Below are 21,301 nucleotides of genomic sequence, written 5' to 3'. Positions count from 1 at the left end.
TACTATTCGGAACATTAACATAATAGAACACATGACTTCCTTACATACGCCAGCCTTCTTGCTCTCCACGGACGCCGAGAAGGCATTCGACCCTACTGACTGGTCGTTTCTACAAGAGACTCTAGCTAATATAGGTCTAGGTAGCAGCATGCTTAGTTGGGTTTTGAGTTTATATTCTCGCCCCTCGGCGTCCGTGAAGGCCAATGGCTATACCGCCTCCACCTTCCCAGTATCTAACGGGACACGTCAAGGATGCCCAATATCCCCCCTAATTTTTGTTCTGTGCCTAGAACCATTCCTTCGCCATGTCCATAATAGCCCCGACATTGTGGGGGTCAAGATCAAGGATGCATCTCATAAGGTGGCAGCTTATGCTGATGACCTCCTGTTCTTTATATCTCAACCCCGCATCTCGCTGCCTAACCTCCTAGCGGAGTTTAAAACATTTACATTCCTGTCCAATTTCAAAATAAACTTTAAAAAATCAGAAGTTCTTAATATTTCCCTCCCAACTAGTTTAGTGACGGACCTGGTGGATTCCTTTCCATTCAAATGGGCCACTAGCTTGATTAAATACCTGGATATACACCTAACCAATCGGACTTTCCAGCTTTACTCGTGTAATTACCCTCATCTTCTGCGGTCAATCAAGGGGGACATCGACATATGGTCCAAAGGGACCTTTACCTGGTTTGGTCGCTGCGCTGCGTTCAAAATGAATGTTTTGCCTCGCCTGTTGTACTTTTTTCAAACTCTTCCCATCCGGTTACCACGCCTATTTTTTAGTTCCCTCTCCTCCTTGCTGATTAGGTTATGGGCTCACAAAACGTTGTGTATTGCTCGCAAGACTCTTTCCCGTCCAAAATTTGATGGGTGTTTGGGGCTGCCTGATATCCAACTCTACTATCAGGCAGCTCATCTGGTTTGCATCATTGACTGGTGTAGACATGGCGCGATAAAACTCTGGGTACATTTAGAACAATCTTATTTGCCCCTCCCCCTGAATGCCGCCCCTTGGATGCTGGAACACCTTACAACGCAACTGAGATCTCATCCCCTAATTGGCCCCACATTACGTGTAGCGTCCCTTACATTCAAACACAATCTTCTCTCTCCTCCCATCACCTCTCTATCCCCTTCTAGACAACCCGTCTTTCCCGTCGGGCTGCGAACGGGGTCCCTTCAAGGGCCGAGGCACCGCGAGAGAGACTCGTGCCCAACATTATCTTGTTAATGACAATTGGAAAACGGTCCCACAACTAATAGATAACACTGAAACGGGGCACCTCCCTCATTGGCAGGCTACCCAGCTCCGTCACTTTTTGTTGTCCCTGGCTTCCCCCGCAGTTTTCTCATGCGCTCACGGCTTTTGAAACCTTATGTACGATGACAGGGCACCTGCAACACACCCTTTCACTGGCATATAACTTATTGAACTCTCCAGCGGAGGGCTCACACCCTCTGTACTTGTCTAACTGGGAAACTGACTTATCCATTACATTGACTGCAGACCAACGTAACCGGTTATACACCATGACACACCAATCTTCAATCTCGAGTAGAATACAGGAAGCGGGATTTAAGATTATGACAAGATGGTACAGAGTCCCATCCAAACTCCACAGTTTTTACCCTGAAGTCTCTCCCATGTGCTGGCGATATGGTACCCGGTTGGGTGATCTCTTACACACATTCTGGAGCTGCCCTAAATTGCAGGTCTTTTGGGACAATGTTTGGCACGTCACTTCCAAATTTACCGAATTTACGCTCCCCAAGTCTCCGGATTTCTTCCTGCTTCATCTGTGTGACATCCCTCTCTCCACTTATAAGAAAATCGATAGTTCGTCACTTGGTGAACGCAGCCCGTGCCTGTATCCCAACCTTGTGGAGGCAAGTTGACCCACCTACCCTGCACCTTTGGTTTCAGAAGTTCCAGGAGGTGAAACGCATGAAGGAGCTCACGGCGTCCCTGCGGGATACACATGACAAGTTCATGCGTACCTGGTACCATTGGGTGAGTTTTGAGAACTCCTCTGATTATATCTCCCTATTGTCCTAAGGTCCTTCACGAAATAGGCCACCCGCTCTTTAAGGGGAGGTAGCGGAAAATCCTTCTTCCTTATTCCTTCCCCTCCCTTCCCATTTCTTCTCTCTCATTCCCATTCCTTATTTTCTCTTTCTTTTAGCTCTTTGTCTTATGGATGGTCTATACAGCGGATTGCGTTGCATATCGATTTACATTATGGTCGACCTGCCTAATCCGTTATTTATCGTATCTGTCATTTACTAAGTTGTACACTTGTTATTGGATCTATCTGCTAATAAACATGGAATATATATATATATATATATATATATATATATATATATATATATATATATATATAAAAAGTAAAAAAAAACAGTACCAGTGATATCTAGATGGTCAAAACCATGTTGAAGGGGTTGTCCCAAGAAAAACATTTATCACCTATTCACAGGATAGGTGATAAATGTTTGATCACTAAGGGTCCCACAATCTCTAGTATAGGTATCCTGAGCCCCTGTTCTTCCTCAAGGCAATCCCTGCAGTGAGGAGTTTTAAGTGAGCGGCAGTCAAGCGTGCACCCCGTCACTGTATTCAATGTCTATGGGGCAGACCGAAACAACCAGCACTGTATTCTGCTATCTCCATCGGTCCCATAGACTTTGAATGGGGCTGCACCACATATGCTCGACCGCCATGACATTTAAGTTCTCCACGGGGGAGGGGGGGGCTTGGTGGATATGTAAAAAACTTAATTACCCCTTTAACTGTAAGTGAATATATTTCTGAATTGACAATTACATTCTTGTATTATTTAATGCTCGAGGCTCTGTTTTCCATTCGGTCAGCTTTCTGACGGGAAGACTAGCGTAGTCTGCAGCGCTATTTTTGCCATAAATAAAAAATTTAATCCTGACGGACCCATTGTAAGTAAATGGGATCCATAATTATTTCTTGGGATCCATTTAAAAACTGACCAATCAAGTCTGTCAAGGTTCTGTTACCGACAGAAGCTATGACGCTAATGTGTACAGAGTATTAGGCTCAATGCGCACGATGCATATTACGTGCAGTTTTGCTGCGCATATGTGCGTGCGGATAATCAAGCATGTCAATTTATCTTGTTTCCGCTTTGCGAATTGTATGTGCCTACTTCTAAGGAAAAACGCACCAAAACCTGAATCATGAAAACGCACCGATTTACGCATCAAAACGTAAAAACCACAACGAAAAATGCCTTAAAAAAAATGAGAGATTAGGTGCATTTTTTACCTCCAAATTTCCTGCGGCTTTGATTAGTATATTCCGCAGAAAAACACGCAACGTGTGCATATAGCCTTAGTCTCTCAGAAGAAGGATGTGGCTCTATGATGTAAGTATAACAAAAATCACACAAGTATAAAAACACAAAAACGGTCTATAAATATTACAGGCACTCACATACAATAGAGTTAACTGCTACTGTAATACATACGACAGAAATTCTGTAAGAAATGACAGCTACTACAGTAGAACATTAAATGCTTTATTATTGGGTTTTTCGGAGCAGACACTATATATCTTAAGGAAATCAAATTATACAGCATGACAGCGAAGGAGTGTTACTTTTACCAGAGAGAAATAAAACTGCAATATTTTCTTTTCCAGTGAAAAATGATGCAGGGATGTTCATTCCACAAAGGAATAATCATATAAAAATTAGTAAAAATTTAGCTAAGTTCTTTTCCCAGAGAATTAACTAAAGCAGACCACTCACTAATAAAGTGCAACTTAATAAATCATGCGGAATCTTATTTTGTTCAAACCCTTACTAACTCCTAGCACCATCTGTTACCATCAAAACTATATGACAAGATATGATATATAATTAATAGGTAAACAACAATCTAATTAAAATGGACAAATACTCCATGTTCCTGCCATTTGGGAGCTCTAATTACAGACTAAATTTTAAGCTTGAATTAAATATTTAAGCTGGAAAATTAACTTTCCTTCTCGAGCCTTGAATACATTAATACAGATATGTGGAGCGACTTCCTGATGGGAACTTAAAAATGTAATTTAGTTTCATCAAAGCAGTTACTAATTGTTAAGCAGCAGTACCTTACCATATGTACACAATAGCTATTTAGAGCTAAAAAGGTGGTTTCAAAGCACCCCTTAGCAACGTTCTTCTTCCCATAAATATAAAATGTATATATAGCATTGCCGTTTACACTGCACAGAGCAAATAAATTAGCAGCCAGTCTTTGAGGGATTTTAAGAACATGAGCCATAAATATGTAAATGAGCAAATATTTTAAACAAATCAATCCCAAGCAAAAGTCTAAAGCAACTATGTAATGTGAAAACATTGCCCAAATGCTTGTGGCTCTCTGTTTAGTGAAATTACTGTATGCGCATTGCGAACAGTTGTGCATAGCCGACCATGTGCTATAAGGAAACATTATTGTTTTCCTATACAACACGACGGGTGTAGCTTCAGGCAGGCAAATCCCACTGCTTGCACACAGAAACCTCTTTAGTGACCATACCAAATCTAAAAACAATTATCAAGAAGAAAAAAAAATGCTAAAAAAAAATGGCAACCAATATGATTTTAGACGGTATTGTTCATATAATGTGTTATGATATGTGTTTTGTTTTTTTTGTTAACCCGCAGCATGCTTCATCAGTAATAGTGGAAATCTATTGAAAAAAAACTTAATTGTATTAAAACCGGAAGCAATCAGTTATAATACGGCTTTTACGTGGCAATTGTGTGTGGATTTAAAATAGGAGGAGGAGTAAGTGATTTATGACGAACAAAAAAAGGGTGGAGGGTGGATCAAGCACAGAAAATGCATGAAAACCGCATGTCTGAAGATTCCAAACAGAATTAAAATTTGATATTTAAAATGACTCTCTTTCCAAAACAATATGTTTTCACCTCACTAGACACTTTTTCAAAGTATTCCAAAAAAGGTTTTGGCTTAACTAAACAGAAGCATTGTTAAAGAGGCTCTGTCACCAGATTAGAAGTGCCCTATCTCCTACATAATCTGATCGGCGCTGTAATGTAGATAACAACAGTGGTTTTTATTTTGAAAAACGATCATTTTTGACCAAGTTATAAACAATTTTCGATTTATGCTAATTCGTTTCTTAATAGACAACTGGGCGTGTTTTTACTTTTTACCAACTGGGCGTTGTGGAGAGAAGTGTATGACGCTGACCAATCAGTGTCATACACTTCTCATACTAAATACTAAACTAATACTTAGTTGATACTAAAATCCAGCAGATATAAATTGCAGTAATTGTTTATGTTGTATATTTGTCATATGCTTTGCATTTTGCATCAAAAAGTTTAATTCTTAAAGGGGTTGTGACACAAGGAGAACATTTTTAAAAAAAAGATGCCGTTGCACCAAGGGTCAGCTTCTCTAAACTTGCTAGCCAGCTGTTTTCGCCAATGGAAGTCACGTCTAAGCATACATTTCCCCTGCAGTAGCCTCTTCAGGGGAAATGTAGAATTAGATGGTAGCCAATCAAATTAAAAAGCTTATCCGGGATGCGATTTTATTTTTTATTTTTTTAGTAGGGGCTGGCAATGATAACAATAAACCAAAAAAGCAATACTTACCTATCCTTGCCCCTGGTGATCCAGCGCGGACGCTCCAGCGGCACTCCAGATGGTTGTATACATGCACGTAGCATGTGACCGCTGCAGCCAATGAGAAGGCTTAGCGGGGTTCAGCAGCCATATGTTGTATTTCTAGCATTATGACAGAAATATGATTTGCTACCAGTGAGACCCGCTGTGTGCATGTAAACAACCACCAGGAGTGCTGTCGGAGCGACAGAGCTGGATCGCTGGGGTGAGGGATAGGTAAGTATTGCATCTTTGATTTATTTAATTTCCAGGCCCTAATAAAAAAATAAAAATCACATCCCAGATAACCCCTTTAATGGCTGTCCATGTAATGTATAGATGTGGCAGGTCTGCCTGAGCAGGAGATGCTCCAATAAGCAAATTTTCATTCTGGCACATATAGGAGGGGGGTACAGAGCAGGAGACCCCCTCTATGGAGTCCACAAAGGTCATATGGACAAGGGCTCTTGCGGTGAGACAACCGCATTCAAATTTTATTGTTTCATTATCTTTTTGCTCAGTTTCAACTTGTTTTCTGTGATAATAAAAAACGCTATTAATTCTTAGGCCTCCAGTTATGTCACTAACTGCAGGACTCCAACTCTACTCCAACAATTGAGAGAAATTAATTTTTAGTTTTTTGAGGGCAAAAATAAACAAGCATTAAAAAGAGAGATTTGGTGTCCAATATTCACTTGACATGGTGATTTTTTTTGCAGCCAGCAATTTAATACTTCCTGGTGTAACCATTCATATTATATTTAGCACAACTGCTGGATTCTTGCCAAACATTATCAAGTATACAGTGCTTGTACGAAGCAGTCATAAGGAAGGGAATGTATCCCTGTTGATTCAACCCTAGGCACTACCCGAGTATATACCCAGAAAAAGAAATCGGGGGAAATGTATCAAAACTGGTGCAAACAGAGTGGAGGAGTTGCCCAAAGCAGCCAATCAGACTTTACCTATTTTTAGAGGTCCTTTGAAAATGATAGCAGCCACCTAAATGGTTGCATGAACAACTGCTCCACTTTTCCTTTGCACCAGTAAGGATACATCTCCGCCAACATGTGTACATCATATAACTCTAAAGCCATGTTCAGGTGTGGTGCATTTGTTGTGGATTTTTGGTGTGGATTCCGTAACGAAGGTCTGAAACAATACACATGAATGGGTCTTTTCAAACTCCATTCACAAGTATGAGAGTCTTCCGCTGCAGATTTGAAGGCAAGCTGTGGATTCTCAAATCCACAGCATGCCTATTATGGTGCAGGTTTGCAGCAGGGTTTCGCAATGAAAAGGGTAATTCCTACGGCAAAATCCGCATGTAGAATTAGCCGCAGATTCTACAAAATCGGCTGCAGATTTTTTTTTCTGCCTCGTCTGAATTCACTCTTAGGGTATGTTCACACGGCCTATTTACGGACGTAATTCGGGCGTTTTTGCCCTGAATTACGTCTGAAAATAGCGCCTCAATAGCGCTGACAAACATCTGCCCATTGAAAGCAATGGGCAGACGTTTGTCTGTTCACACGAGGCGTATATTTACGCGCCACTGTCAAATGACGGCGCGTAAATAGACGCCCGCGTAGAAGAAGTGACCTGTCACTTCTTTGGCCGTAATTGGAGCCGCTATTCATTGACTCTAATGAATAGCAGCGCTAATTACGGCCGTAATTGACGCGGCGTTCAAGCGCCTGCACATGCCGGTACGGCTGAAATTACGGGGATGTTTTCAGGCTGAAACATCCCCGTAATTTCAGCCGTTACGGACCCCCGCCGTGTGAACATACCCTTAGGTTTATCGTGGAATTCACACAACTAGCATTGAAAGTGGGAAACCATAAAATACATCAATAAACACTGTACTGTCCCAGACAAACGCATAGTATTTCAATATGGTACTTGAATACACAGAGTCAAAGTTTACGCCTCCGAAGAGTTAAAAGATGAGAAAGTGCTGAAAGGACACAGCTCTATATAACTTTTCAAAAACTGTTCACAGCAAAAATTTATGAAGTATCATGTCACAGTGATGTCACTAGTTACTATGTTAAATATCATAATAAAAGCCATCATAAATAAACAGTGATTAGGATGATCTGTATTGCGAAAATGGCCAAAAAAAAGAAGTTGTCAACGGCAGAGTCATTTTTAAGTGAATATGAGAACGTGATATCCAGATGAGCCTGACCAGTTATTTAGAGCATGATTGTACAGTATAAACCCCCTACAGCACTGTCTGCACAGATGTTTCAAGGGGAAGGAAAACGAATGTGCCTGGAAACCCTTGTCTGAACTGCAAGCAATGTGCATAATTGTAATCAGTGAGACATAGATTTCAACCTCCGTTAATTTGTCTCTTTTCTAGGCAGGTTTTTTTTCTCTCTCCCAATAGTATGCATTGATGAGCTAGTCTTACTCCAACATACGTCACATTCATCTTGTATATACCAAACACAAATGAATACAAACATGCAGCAGAAAGGCCACGTTGAAATTGGCCATAAGGATTGCTAGTGTGGCATTTTAAGAGCGTCAGCGTGCTCTTTAAAATTCACTATGTTTATGGATGGCGACTAATCCTGCTCATTTGAGGATACATAAATGTTAAGAACAGATTTCGAATAACAAATATCACCTGTCTAATGAAACCCAAATATTAGTATCACTATGATAATAGAAGTATGTAGCTGGCAAAATGTGTCGTGAAGGGATAGTCAAATTTCATTACCATAGAAAAAGTTTCTTATCTCTGTTCTCGTATTTGTCATAAGTATGAAACATATCATGACGCCTAGGACAATGCATTACAATAAAAAACAAACAAACATTGAAATAAATAGCAAACTAATAATATTTGACGCCATAACGTATTTTTATAACCATAAAATATCAAAAGCCTATAAAAGTTCAAATACAGCAGAATTATTCCTCAAAGAACTGCAGAGGATATGTTTTATTATACACCGTTAACCCTTTCCCGACATTTGACGTACATGTACGTCAGTCGGTAGGGCGAAGAAAGCAGTTGGGAGATACATATAGGTTGCTTGTAGGTCGCTTCTGGTCTGCAGGGGGCGCATAGCGGTAGCGTGAGAGAAAACCTGTGATGACTAGGAGGGGGACTGGGCATATACTTTGCTGTGATTACTAGAGGGGAGGTGTGGTGGACCTACGGGAAGCCTGGCTGTGACTACAAATAGTGGGGGTCTAGAGAGGAAACCTTGTGTGACTATTGGGAGGGGGTGCACTCTTTGGCGGCTTATTGTTACTGCCTTCTGAGGAAGGGGGGATGGTGGCATTGCTGTGATCACTAAGAAGGTGGGGCCTGTTGTGACTACTGGGGAAATAGGGGGAGGGGCCTGTAGGGTCTACTGAGGAAGTAAGGAGCTCTGATGACCAGGTAAACGGAGTAATAGCTTGTGACAATTTTTACATGGGGTGGTAACGATGTGAGTGTTGTGCCATGCCAAAACTGCATGCAGATACATGCCGTGGATTTACCTTCATTTTTTATTATAATCAGGGTAAAACGAACAAAAAAGCCCAATGGGTATGGCAAAGTAAGCCTGTGATCGGTGGGGGACCCAGCGGTCGAACCCCCACCGATCAGATATTTATCACCTATCCTATGAATAGGTGATAAATATTGAAAAACCCCTTTAAATAATATAGAAAAAAGTTGCATAATCAGCATAATTATAAAAAATTGCTTTTACCCACAGGCTTATGGGAAATTTCAGATTCTCAAAATTGCACTAGCACTCATACACCAGCCAGCTACGTATAAGTTGTTGTTCTTGGTAGTCTTTAATATAACAAAAGACCCCTAACCACAAGCCATTGTAAAACAGCTTTTGTCTATTGCGTCCATAGCAGAGGGAAAAATACCACTGAATCAGCTGCACAGGGGCTCGAAAGGGAGTGTGTCCGCGGCAGGTGCGGGGCGCGTGTCCGCGGCAGGTGCGGGGCGCGTGTCCGCGGCAGGTGCGGGGCGCGTGTCCGCGGCAGGTGCGGGGCGCGTGTCCGCGGCAGGTGCGGGGCGCGTGTCCGCGGCAGGTGCGGGGCGCGTGTCCGCGGCAGGTGCGGGGCGCGTGTCCGCGGCAGGTGCGGGGCGCGTGTCCGCGGCAGGTGCGGGGCGCGTGTCCGCGGCAGGTGCGGGGCGCGTGTCCGCGGCAGGTGCGGGGCGCGTGTCCGCGGCAGGTGCGGGGCGCGTGTCCGCGGCAGGTGCGGGGCGCGTGTCCGCGGCAGGTGCGGGGCGCGTGTCCGCGGCAGGTGCGGGGCGCGTGTCCGCGGCAGGTGCGGGGCGCGTGTCCGCGGCAGGTGCGGGGCGCGTGTCCGCGGCAGGTGCGGGGCGCGTGTCCGCGGCAGGTGCGGGGCGCGTGTCCGCGGCAGGTGCGGGGCGCGTGTCCGCGGCAGGTGCGGGGCGCGTGTCCGCGGCAGGTGCGGGGCGCGTGTCCGCGGCAGGTGCGGGGCGCGTGTCCGCGGCAGGTGCGGGGCGCGTGTCCGCGGCAGGTGCGGGGCGCGTGTCCGCGGCAGGTGCGGGGCGCGTGTCCGAGGCAGGTGCGGGGCGCGTGTCCGAGGCAGGTGCGGGGCGCGTGTCCGAGGCAGGTGCGGGGCGCATGTCCGCGGCGCGTGTCCTATGTGTATGTGGCATGTGTCCTATGTGTAAGTGGCGTATGTACACACATGTGCTATGTGTGTTTGCGGTATGTGGCATGTGTGCAGAATGTGTCCTACAGTTAGGTCCAGAATTATTTGGACAGTGACACAATCTTCATGATTTGGGCTGTGCGTGCCACCACATTGGATTTGAAATGAAACAACTGAGATGCAGTTGAAGTGTAGACTTTCAGGTTTAAGTCAAGGGGTTGAACAAAAATATCCTGTGAAACGTTTAGGAATTGCAACCATTTTTCTACACAGCCTCCTAAATTGGACAAATTAACAATACCATAAATAAAATGTTTTTTTTTTTTTTTTAAATACTTAGTAGAGAATCTTTTTCAGGCAATGACTGCCTGAAGTCTGGAACCCATGGACATCACCAAACGCTGGGTTTCCACCTTTGTGATGCTTCGCCCGGCCTTTACTGCAGCTGTCTTCAGTTGTTGCTTGTTTGTGGGTCTTTCTGCCTTAAGATTTGTCTTAAGCAAGTGAAATGCATGCTCGATCGGGTTGAGATCTGGTGATTGACCATTGCAGAATATTCCACTTCTTTGCCTTAAAAAAAACTCCTGGTTTGCTTTTGCTGTATGTTTTGGGTCATTGTCCATCTGTACTGTGAAGCGACGTCCAATCAACCTTGCTGGATTTGGTTGAATCTGAGCAGAAAGTATATCCCTGAACACTTCAGAATTCATCCGGCTGCTTCTGTCTTCAGTCACATCATCGACAAACACTAGTCACCCAGTGCCTTTCGCAGCCATGAATGCCCATGCCATCACACTGCCTTCACCCTGTTTAACAGTGGATGTGGTGTGCTTTGGATCATGGGTCGTTCCAAGCCTCCTCCATACTTTCTTCCTCCCATCATCTGGTACAAGTTGATCTTAGTTTCATCTGTTCAAAGAATGCTTTCCTAGAATTGGGCTGGCTTCTTTACATATTGTTTGGAAAAGTCTAATCTGGCCTTTCTATTTTTGAGGCTGATTAATGGTTTTCACCTTGTGGTGACCCCTCTGTATTTGCTATCATGAAGTCTTGTCTTTATGGTAGACTTACATACTGAAACACCTACTTCTAGGAGAGTGTTCTTCACTTGGGTAAATGTTGTGATGGGGTTTTTCTTCACCATGGAAAGGATTCTGCGATCATCCACCTTTGCTGTCTTCCGTGGACGTCCAGGCTTTTTGGAGTTCACGAGATCACCAGTGCACTTTTTGTTCAAGAATGTACCAAACTATTGATTTGGCCACTCCTAACATTTGTGCTATCTCTCTGATTGATTTCTTCATTTTTTTCAGCCTAACAATGGTCTGTTTCACTTGCTTTGAGAGCTCCTTTGACATCATGTTGTGGGTTCACAGCAACAGCTTCCAAATACCAATGCCACACTGGGAATCAACTCCAGACCTTTTACCTTGATGATGGATTAACGAGGGAATAGCCCATGCAGCCCATTAAATAGCTTTTGAGTTAATTGGTCCCTTAAAAAAAAGGCAGCTGCATATTAAAGAGCTGTAGTTCCTCAAATTAGGATGTGAATACCCTCAAATTAAAGCGGAGAGTCTGCATTTTAAGCCCATATTGATTATATAACTATATTTTCAATATGTTTTGGTAAACAGCTAAAATGACAAAACTTGTGTCACTGTCCAAATAATTCTGGACCCAACTATGTGTACATGGGGTGTGAGCGGCTTGTGTCTTATGAGTAAGTAGTATGTGTGGCATATGTCCTATTTGTATTGTATGTGCGGCATGTTCCAATGTATAAGTGGTGCGTGTGCGGCATGTGTCCTATGTGTGAGATGTGTGTGTGGCATATGTCCTGTGTGAGAGTGGCTTCCGTGCAGTATATTCTAATGCGTGTGACTTGTGTGCAGCATGTATATGTATATTTGTCGAATGTTGCTATTATTGAAGGTACAGGGCTGCTCTTCTTGCACAGGGGCCCTTTGATGTCCGTGTCTAACCCTGATCCACTGGGCAACTGGAAGTCTGATTAATATTATATCAGGGAATTGCTATTTATGCTATTCCCTAATATATTATTTCACCCAGCTAAATTACAGTTTGTCAAATACAGCACCATGTCTTTAGTAAGAAACGGATAATCAATGTAAATCGTCTATATATTTTACCAGATATAGGCTAATTCTCTGTGCATGTTGATCCAAACTGCCAATTATAAACACACAGTCTTTGTAGTCGTGCTACTTAAAATAGTCTGCTCATGAATCTGATAACATAATATGTTACAACTTTATTTTTGCAAGCAGGTGGACCATAAAAGTTAAGCTCAAAGTGTGCCATATACAAGGCATAAAACAAATACTTTGAACATAAACCTTGGGCACTGTATGCCTTCAATCAAACCATTGCAATTAATATGAAATTCTAAATACAGAATACAATGCCACATAAATAGCATAACAGCCAAGTCCTGTCTAAGAAGCCATATGTTTTTTCACATTGTTCAAAAAAAGGAGATGACTTCCCGTCACTTATGTTTCTGATTAGCAAAATGATTTATGCCACAATCACTAAAAATGCCAGCAAGTGAATGAGAAAATGCATAGTGACTGCACCAGATGTGCACAATAAACAGCAATCCCATTGTAATCTCTGGTACTTAGTTTATATGAAGGTAATGTAAAAAACACTCTTGGATACGGAAAAGTAACTTTTTTTTTTTTACATTTGACTATAAATGATATGAAATAAATAGTGTGTTTTATACTTTATGGCATGCATACATTGATAAATTAGGTACAGTTTTGTATCCTGACTTATCTACAAGACAAGCCTGGCTAAGATCATGGGGATTAATTGCTTCAGAGGTGTGAAATGCGGCTTCCCCATTCTTTTCTGCACACTCAGTGAAGAAACAATGATTAATCACTGTTTAACTATTCTCTGGAGGATCTACAAGATTGCCAAACAGGATTTATCCTCATAAATCCAAGAAACGCTGCTTTAGATTTGTCGCCTGCGACTGAAGGAACATGAATTTAAAGCCATACGTTATCAGATTAAAAAACAATGTCAATGCTTTAGTACCAATCCAGGAATACAATACTCTCTAATCTCCAATTTACAATCGGAATCTATGCCATGTAATCCCTGGTGACCATTCACAGGTACAAGAGGGAGCAAGTCTGCCCAGGTCTCAGAATGTACAGTAGAGACTTGCCATAAACTTTGTGCCTAGCAACCAATGAGCTGGTCATAGCAGGATACTGAGCAGATGAGTGGCTAACTTTAGGGGACTGATGACACTGATAAGTACATTGAAAAGGTTCACATCCAAACAATTTTGAAGTTAAAGTCAGCATATATGATATCATATGGTCCGTTGGCCCGCCACCTTCCCTTGCTAGTGTGGTTACAGAGGGGTAGTGCAGACAACCCTGCTACATTCCCTTCCCCATACAGCTTTTTTGATTATAGAACTGCTTGAGGGTAAGGGAGCTTATGGCAGACTACATATTAGACCACCCGTTTAGAAATCAATTACGCTAGTTTGCAGTTTTTACTGTTGCATGTAGTGCAACTTAGTTACTTAGACAATACCTTGTTTAATAGAGTCGTGTCTGGTGAAAGATTTTCTTTAACTTCTCGGTTTTTGAAGGACTCGAGACACCTACAAAAAGAAAAACACCACCGGTTTGCATGATTCATTCAATATTGTAATGTACTACAATTCTTTATCACTATGGCTATTCATCCTTTTTACCGACATTCCTAAACATACGCAATAGTTGAACACAAGCATATACTTTACACAACCGTATTCCCACAGCAGACTAAAGTGGACCAGACATATTAGGATTTTTTTTGCATAAAACAGAAATACTTTATCCTAATGTGTATGGTTGACATCCAATCGTACCGTAGAATAAAAGTTGTGTTCTTCAGGTCAGGATGGAATATAAATGTCTGTGCAAACAAAAATTGTAAGGTGTATGGTAAATTGAAAAGATTCTTGCAAAGCCTTTTCTTGAGCCCAAGCTAAAATCTGTTTGCACCCTGTAAAGATGTCAGGTTGGAGGTGTGATGCCTTGGATTGCATGAATTTTTTTTACAGCATTAAATGCTATTATCTCAGAGAATTGTCAATCTGATTTTTCTGTCAAAAATCTAATTTATAACAGGTTTGGCTGGCCCAAAGCTATATTTCTCAACGACACTATAAATATACACGCTCAATAGGAAGAGAAAAATGAGCGATGTCTGGCAGCCGCTTATCTCCTGCACTAAAAGAGGATCAGGCATATTAAATTATAATACCAGATGCCTCTTTTTACTGACTTTTGTCAATGCAGGACAGTTGGAAATCCTCAATACACATAAGATTGCTGGAAAATAACAGAGGTAGCTGCTAGTCAAAAGTGGTGTCAGCTATCAGTTATAACCCATACCATGCACTCATTAACCTGCATGTTTCGCTCAGTTGAATGCACTATGATGAAAAATACTGGGATCAGAATATGGGTGATTTGCTCCCCAAGAAGAGATGTCCAACGAGGTCCAGCAGTCCCGAAAACTTGGGTAGATCCATCTGTATATGTATTTACAATGAGGAATGATCCTGTTTGAGTTGTAATCAAGAGGAGTAATTTCTTTATACACGGCTTGCATGATACTAAATTAAATAATTTTGTTTTTTTTGTTTATGTCCTTTATATCTATATCCTACAAATACTTACAGTGTAGTTTCCTCATTTTGCTAATATTTGGAACATATTAAAGAATTGCTCAGATGACAGTTCCCTAATATACTGCAGCATATGTGACACGACTGCAGCAGGAAAAGCTCCAGGTGTCCCATACAGATTGTGTGTGTGTGTGGGGGGGGGCATGAACGGAGTGGCTCACTTCAGCGGGTGCCATAGGGAGGAAGAGAGAGCATTTTTTAACAAACATCCTTTTGCAAAAAAAGAAAAATATAAATCCCAGACAGCCCCTTTAAATAACAAACAAAATTTTGAAGCAGGTCCAAGAATTGTCCCAACTGGAGCATTAGTTGAAACTGGTCTTTTTTGTAGCAGAGACATTACGATTATCTGGCCTACGGCTAGTTAGATAATTCAGATGTTAAAGAGTAATTGAACTAAGTATACAAGCACAATATAAAATGCGTTCAGAAAGTCTTCAGACCCTTTCAATTTTTTCACATTTTGTTATGTTGAGACCTTGTGCTAAAAAAAATATAGTTCAAGTTTTTCCCCATCTTTCTGCACTCAATACCCCATAATGACAGTGAATCTATTTAGAGTGCAATAGTTATAAGAACACGTTATTAAATTAGAGCATCTATAAATTGAATGCATAATAGAGTAAATCTAGTCGGCGATTTAACTTCTAATAATCGGTCTGAAAAGTGCCAGTCATGTGAACAAAAGCTAGGATGCCCTATGCAAATAGCTCTTATGGACTCTCATTGAGTCTAGGGGACTCACAGGACTTGTCTTTCTTGCAGATATCCCCATATCTGTTTTTGAAGCTCAGTTCAGAGCCTATGCCTCAGATTCTGCAGCTCTATTTTTCCTGTCAAAACAACGGACAGCACAATGGAAACCATTGAAAGTCTACAGGGTCCGTCAGGCACATCTGTCATAGGAAGGGTCCGGCACTGCATCCTAGTTTCTGGATTTGTTTTTTTTTAAACTAAAAAAGTGAGCAAAGCAACATACCGGCAAAAAGGCAAACTGCCTAGGAGACAAGTAGAGCAGCAAAACGGCAGTGAGGACATTGGAATATACAGTGTCGAGTCACATTATTATGACCCCCAGCCAATATCCAGAGTAACCGCCGTGTGCGGCACGGACAGTAGTTAGACGGGCTGGAAGTGACTCGAAGTGCTGGTAGGTTGTCTCAGGTATCTGAAGTCAAGGTGACTGCAGTGCATCCCACATTTGCTGGAGGGTGTGTGGGGGAGGATCCATAGAGCGAAAAAGATGATGAAGGTGGTCCCGCAAATGCTCAATTGGGTTCAAATCTGGCGAATTAAGGGGACAGGGAAGAACTTGGAAGTCTTGGTCGTGCTTTTCCAACCACTGTCGGAAATTTCTAGCCATGTGACATGTCGTATTATCCTGCTGGAAGATTTCATCTGCCCCAGGGAAGACAAAAGCATGTATGGGTGGACGTGATCTGCAACAATGAATTCATACCCAAATCGGTTAGGGGTGCCTTCCACATGGATGAGTGGGCCCAGATAATTCCATGAAAACATTCCCCAGACCATAACGCTGCCGCCCCAGCTTGTGTTCTTCCAGCAAAGGTTGCAGGGTGTTTGTTCTCTGATGTTTCTCGCCTGACACTAACGTCCATCCGTTCGATGAAGCAGAAAACGTGACTCATCGGAGAAGGCAACTCTTTGCCAATCATCGGTGGTCCAAATCAGATACTGCCGTGCAAATCGAAGCCTTTTTTTCCCAACGCACCTTTGTTAGCATAGGAGCAGTGACCATCCGTCTGCTTTGGAGCCCCATGCGAAGTAGATTTAGCTGAACTGTTATTTTAGACACACGTCTGGTAGTCCCCTGGTTGATTTTCACAGTGAGCTGCTCCACTGTAGTGTGTCGTTCGACCCTCGCGCAGCTTCGTAGCCGACGTTCACCTCTCACATCAATGGCAAGTGGTGCTCTGAAGTTTCCACATCTGTTATTCCCAATGGTGCCATTTGTCCACTCACGAAACACTTTTACCACAGCAGTACGTGAACAGTTCACAAACTGCAATGTTTGAGAAATACGGCCACCCTTGCCCCAAAAAGCCAATAATCATCCTTTTTGCAACTCTGATAAATCCCCCCTTTTACCCATGGCAACAAGTGATATGTGTTCAGACAGCCTATCACACACACCTTATATACCCACCAAGCCTGCCCACGACACATCACTTCCTTCATGGGCTACACGCTGCTGACGTCGAAAGCAGGAGGTGGTCATAAAAATGTGACTGTGTATTTGCGTTATAGGAATACCCAATGTACGTTTGGGTATGTTCACACGCAGTGTTTTCAGGCGTCTGAAAAGACGGAAGCTGAACGCGTACAAACATCTGCCCATTGATTTCAATTGGAAAGACAGCTTTTTGTTCAGATTGGCATTTTTTTTACGCAGCCATTTTAAAAAACGGTGCGGAAAAATAAGTCGCATGTCACTTCTTGAGATGTTTCTGGAGCGTTTTTTCATTGTGTCAGTAGAAAAACCGCTCAAAAAAACCGCATCAAAAACGGCTGAAAAACAGAGGCGGTTTTCCCTTGAAAACAGCTCAGTTTTTTATAGCCGTTTTTATTTACATGAGGAATAACACTAGTTCACACGCTAAACACATGCGACAGCTTATTCTGAAAAGTCATCTAAAAAATGTAGGTAGGCTTTAAATTCTATATATTGTTATAATATGTGTGACATCACTATACAATGGGAATCGGCAATAAGTACAAAACATGACAATCAGCTGAAGACACAAATGGAAAATGTATCTTTAGATGACAAATTGGTGGTCATTGCAGCTAATCTTCCCCACATAAAATCATGAAGTCAAACCCGGCCACAACATAATTTGTCTCATGCAATGGTTATTACATCCCACAATTTAAAGGCAATATTCCAAGAAAAAAAAAAAACAAACCTCAATTAATCCAGACCGACCTATGTTGGGTCTCAAGGACCAAGCAATCTGTTTCGGTTTTACATCGTCGCATTCCAAGAGCCATAACTTTTATTTTTCTGTTAGCGTAGCTGTACAAGAGCTTAATTTTTGCGGGATGAGTTGTATTTTTCAATGCCCCCAGTACATATAAGTTATTGATTAGCTTTTCTGAAACGTTTTCTCTGGGGGGGGGGGAATGCAAAAAAAAAACCGCTTTAGAAAAACAAACGCTAATTTTTGTGTAGCCATATTCCGAAACTCATAACTGTTTCATCGGTCTGTCAAGGAAGTTGTATGTGAGCTTGTTTTTGTGGGACAGGTTGTAACTTTTATGGGTGGTATATAAAAATCATTCATTGTAATGAACCCTTAAAAGTTATAAAAATTAAAGTGTTGTAATTGTGTTTTTTTACGATTTACCATTTGAAAAAAAGAATTATTCATGAAAAAAAGGTTTATTCATTCTTTTTTTTAATGGGAAGACTTTTTTTTTTTAATTACACTTTATTAAACACATTTAAACTTTTCTTTATTTTGTCCTACTAGGGGACTTGAAGTCGCGATAGTTTGATCACTTCTGTAATTCTTAGCAATACCTAGTATTCCAAAGAATTATTGCCAGTCATTATTGTCTCTAGCATGGCCTAATAGGAAAATACTTATGGCAGGCCTGGGGGCCTTTGTTAGGCCCCTGATTGCCATAGTAAACAATTATTCCCCCACGATTGTGTCATGGTGCGCCTATGGGCTGACAGAGGGAACCCTCTTCCTCTGGCAAACAGCTTGTTTGGTGTGGTCATTATTAGCCGCAACATCAAAGTGGTTAAGCAACAGAGATCTGAGGTCCCTTTGATCTCCATCAGAGCTGGGCTGCAGCTTTGTATTACAGCCGTTAACCCGCTCCTGATCGCACGGGCATATAGTACTTGCTGTGCCCGCATGATCAGCTGGAAGAGTATGGTCGCCCTGATGTGGTAACTACCGTACCTGCCGCACAAGACGAACGTATTTGTCCTGCGTCGTTAACTGGAGAAGCTTTCTCTCCTAATTTCTGTTAGTTTAACTGATTGTGTCCATGACTACATTATTCCCACAGCTCGTCTCCTGGTATACTTATTCATGTGCCATTCCTTTGTTTCCCAAGTATTGTATAGAACATTCTTTACTCCCTCCTCCCAGCTATCTCATTTTTCATGGAGCATCAGCGAATCTCGATGTCACATGTTTGAAGTGCAGAGCTTAATTCACACATTGCATTAGAGAGGCAATTTGAGGAAGAGACAGTTTGTGAGTCAAGAAATTCTGTTCATGTTACGTTAGAGCTTGTACAGGGTTAGACAAAGGCAGACATGAGAGCTGATCCCCCCACAGGCTGAAAAAAGCAGCTGCAGCACCTAGCGTGAACAGACAGTAAAAACTCACAGAAAAGTGTTGAAGAGGTCAACAAATGAACTAATTTATACATTATTGGTAATGACATGTCAAACTGAGAATATTGAGGAATGTATGCAGGAAGGCAATAAAAAATAAAATAAAAAATATATTATTCACACTGGTTCTGCATAGAACTTGCAGTTGTCTACTTTTGTAAGTTTTTCTGGCTAGTAAAGCCCCAGTAGAAGAAGGCTGAGAAGCCCTGCTCTTGCCTAAGGGGCTAAAGCTACACTGGTCACACTCGGAGGGGCACTTTCACTTATCATGGAGTGCACACAGCAAACTTTTCCAGAACGGAAACATAACAGTTCTATACAACTTGCTTAATATCATCCAGTGGATTGCAAGCCATCAATGATGGAGTAACAATTGTTACATCCTAAAAGGCATCCAAAACACAATAATAAGAGTGAAGAAAAAAAATGACAAACAATATCTTGTTATAACAGGTTTTTTTTTTATCTTCCTTTGTTATAAAAAGGAAAAAAAACAACCATTGTTCCTTAACTTTACAGGGTACCACAAATAAGTTATAGGTTGAGAAATGAAGTCATGCGTACTGATCACATCTTTCTCCATGATTTACAGAGAGCAGCAGATCGTTTTAATAAAAACATCCCAAAACATAAAATTGATTGAACCAACTGCTGTGCTGGGCATACACAACAGCTGATCAAAATCATTCAGGATTTTTATTCCCGTACTATTTCTTTCCTAGGAGCATATAAAGGGCTTGTGCTCTTCCGCTAGCCTAGCAGATTGATTCATAGCTCTTCAATTGTGATATATAAGAATTAATAACTCTATAATAATGGACATTACATTCCTTTTGTGGGCACAGATCTCAAGAATGATGCATAGGAGAGTGTTTTAAGCAGTGTCTATGGCTCTGATAATATTGTTTAGCGCCTAATTCTGTACTTTTATGGTAGTTTTTTTCCTCTCTCTTTTAACAAAATCAACATATACTTCCTATACACAGTAAAGGAATGAGGAGGAATACGAGCGTTATTAGAAAACAACATATGTCAGAAGGTTTCAACAGAGTAGTGCAAGGTTTCTTATGACAGCGATAGCAATTTTAGGTGCTACATGAAACATATCGACATAACGCACAAAAAAGGGAAACATCACCTACAATAAATTTGTACATGGCTGCAAAACAGAACTGCATGGATATATATGTTTATTCATGTATAAATGTAATACCTAGGGGAATAACAGAAGACAAAATCTTCTTCATGAATTTGAAATATAGGACAATAATGCCACGCAGCAGGTCAATGAATATCAAATGCCAAAGTAGAAGTATAGTCCTTACAGAGTCCTATGGGGTGTACGAAGGTAGTGGACAACCAGAGCCACGATTTGAAATATCTGGGCCCATTGAGCGCTGTCCTACATCGATAATCTTGTACCCCATAATATACATTTGGTGAGCACCTGAGGAAGGATGTTTCATTATTACAATGAAGCAGAAAGTTCAGGCTCCAGTGGCCCAAATATTTTGTAATCTGTGGGCCCCTCTGGTAGATAGAAAAATAAATAATATCACTATAAGGCACCCTTTCAGGTCCACACCATATATTTGGTGGGTTCCTGGATAGTGGGACAGAAAATTAACTGGGACTTGTGAAGTTGATGGGCCACTGCTTACTAAATAAAGCCCATTCGTTGAAAGAAGCACTCTCACTTTTATATTGCGCCCCCCCCCCACCATTTGTAAATGTGATTGCCTACCTGATACAGTGGTTAAAAATACTTACCATGCGCTTCATCTATTTTCAACCTCCGTTCTGTCCTTCTGTCGAACACCGTGACACCCCGCTCTGACTAACTAAATCCTACAGCATTTTCTGTGTGGACCGGATATA

General features: G+C 41.7%; 1 protein-coding gene across 3 annotated transcripts in view; it reads right to left on the bottom strand.

Moving 5' to 3' along the window:
- TBC1D5 (TBC1 domain family member 5) overlaps positions 1-21,301 on the bottom strand; it is a 475,979-nt gene that overhangs the window by 362,703 nt on the left and 91,975 nt on the right. For 2 of the 3 annotated variants that reach the window (XM_075827228.1, XM_075827227.1), the window contains one exon: positions 13,902-13,971. The exons of the other annotated variant lie outside the window; for it this stretch is intronic. The gene's annotated coding sequence lies outside the window, so the exon portion shown is untranslated. The remainder of the gene's footprint in view (positions 1-13,901; positions 13,972-21,301) is intronic. 3 annotated transcript variants of the gene reach the window in all.

Source organism: Rhinoderma darwinii, chromosome 5 (assembly GCF_050947455.1).
Source record: "Rhinoderma darwinii isolate aRhiDar2 chromosome 5, aRhiDar2.hap1, whole genome shotgun sequence".
In the NCBI taxonomy this organism is placed as follows: domain Eukaryota; kingdom Metazoa; phylum Chordata; class Amphibia; order Anura; family Rhinodermatidae; genus Rhinoderma; species Rhinoderma darwinii.
Note: the sequence above shows the minus strand (reverse complement) of the source record. Positions and strands in the feature narration are given on the sequence as shown.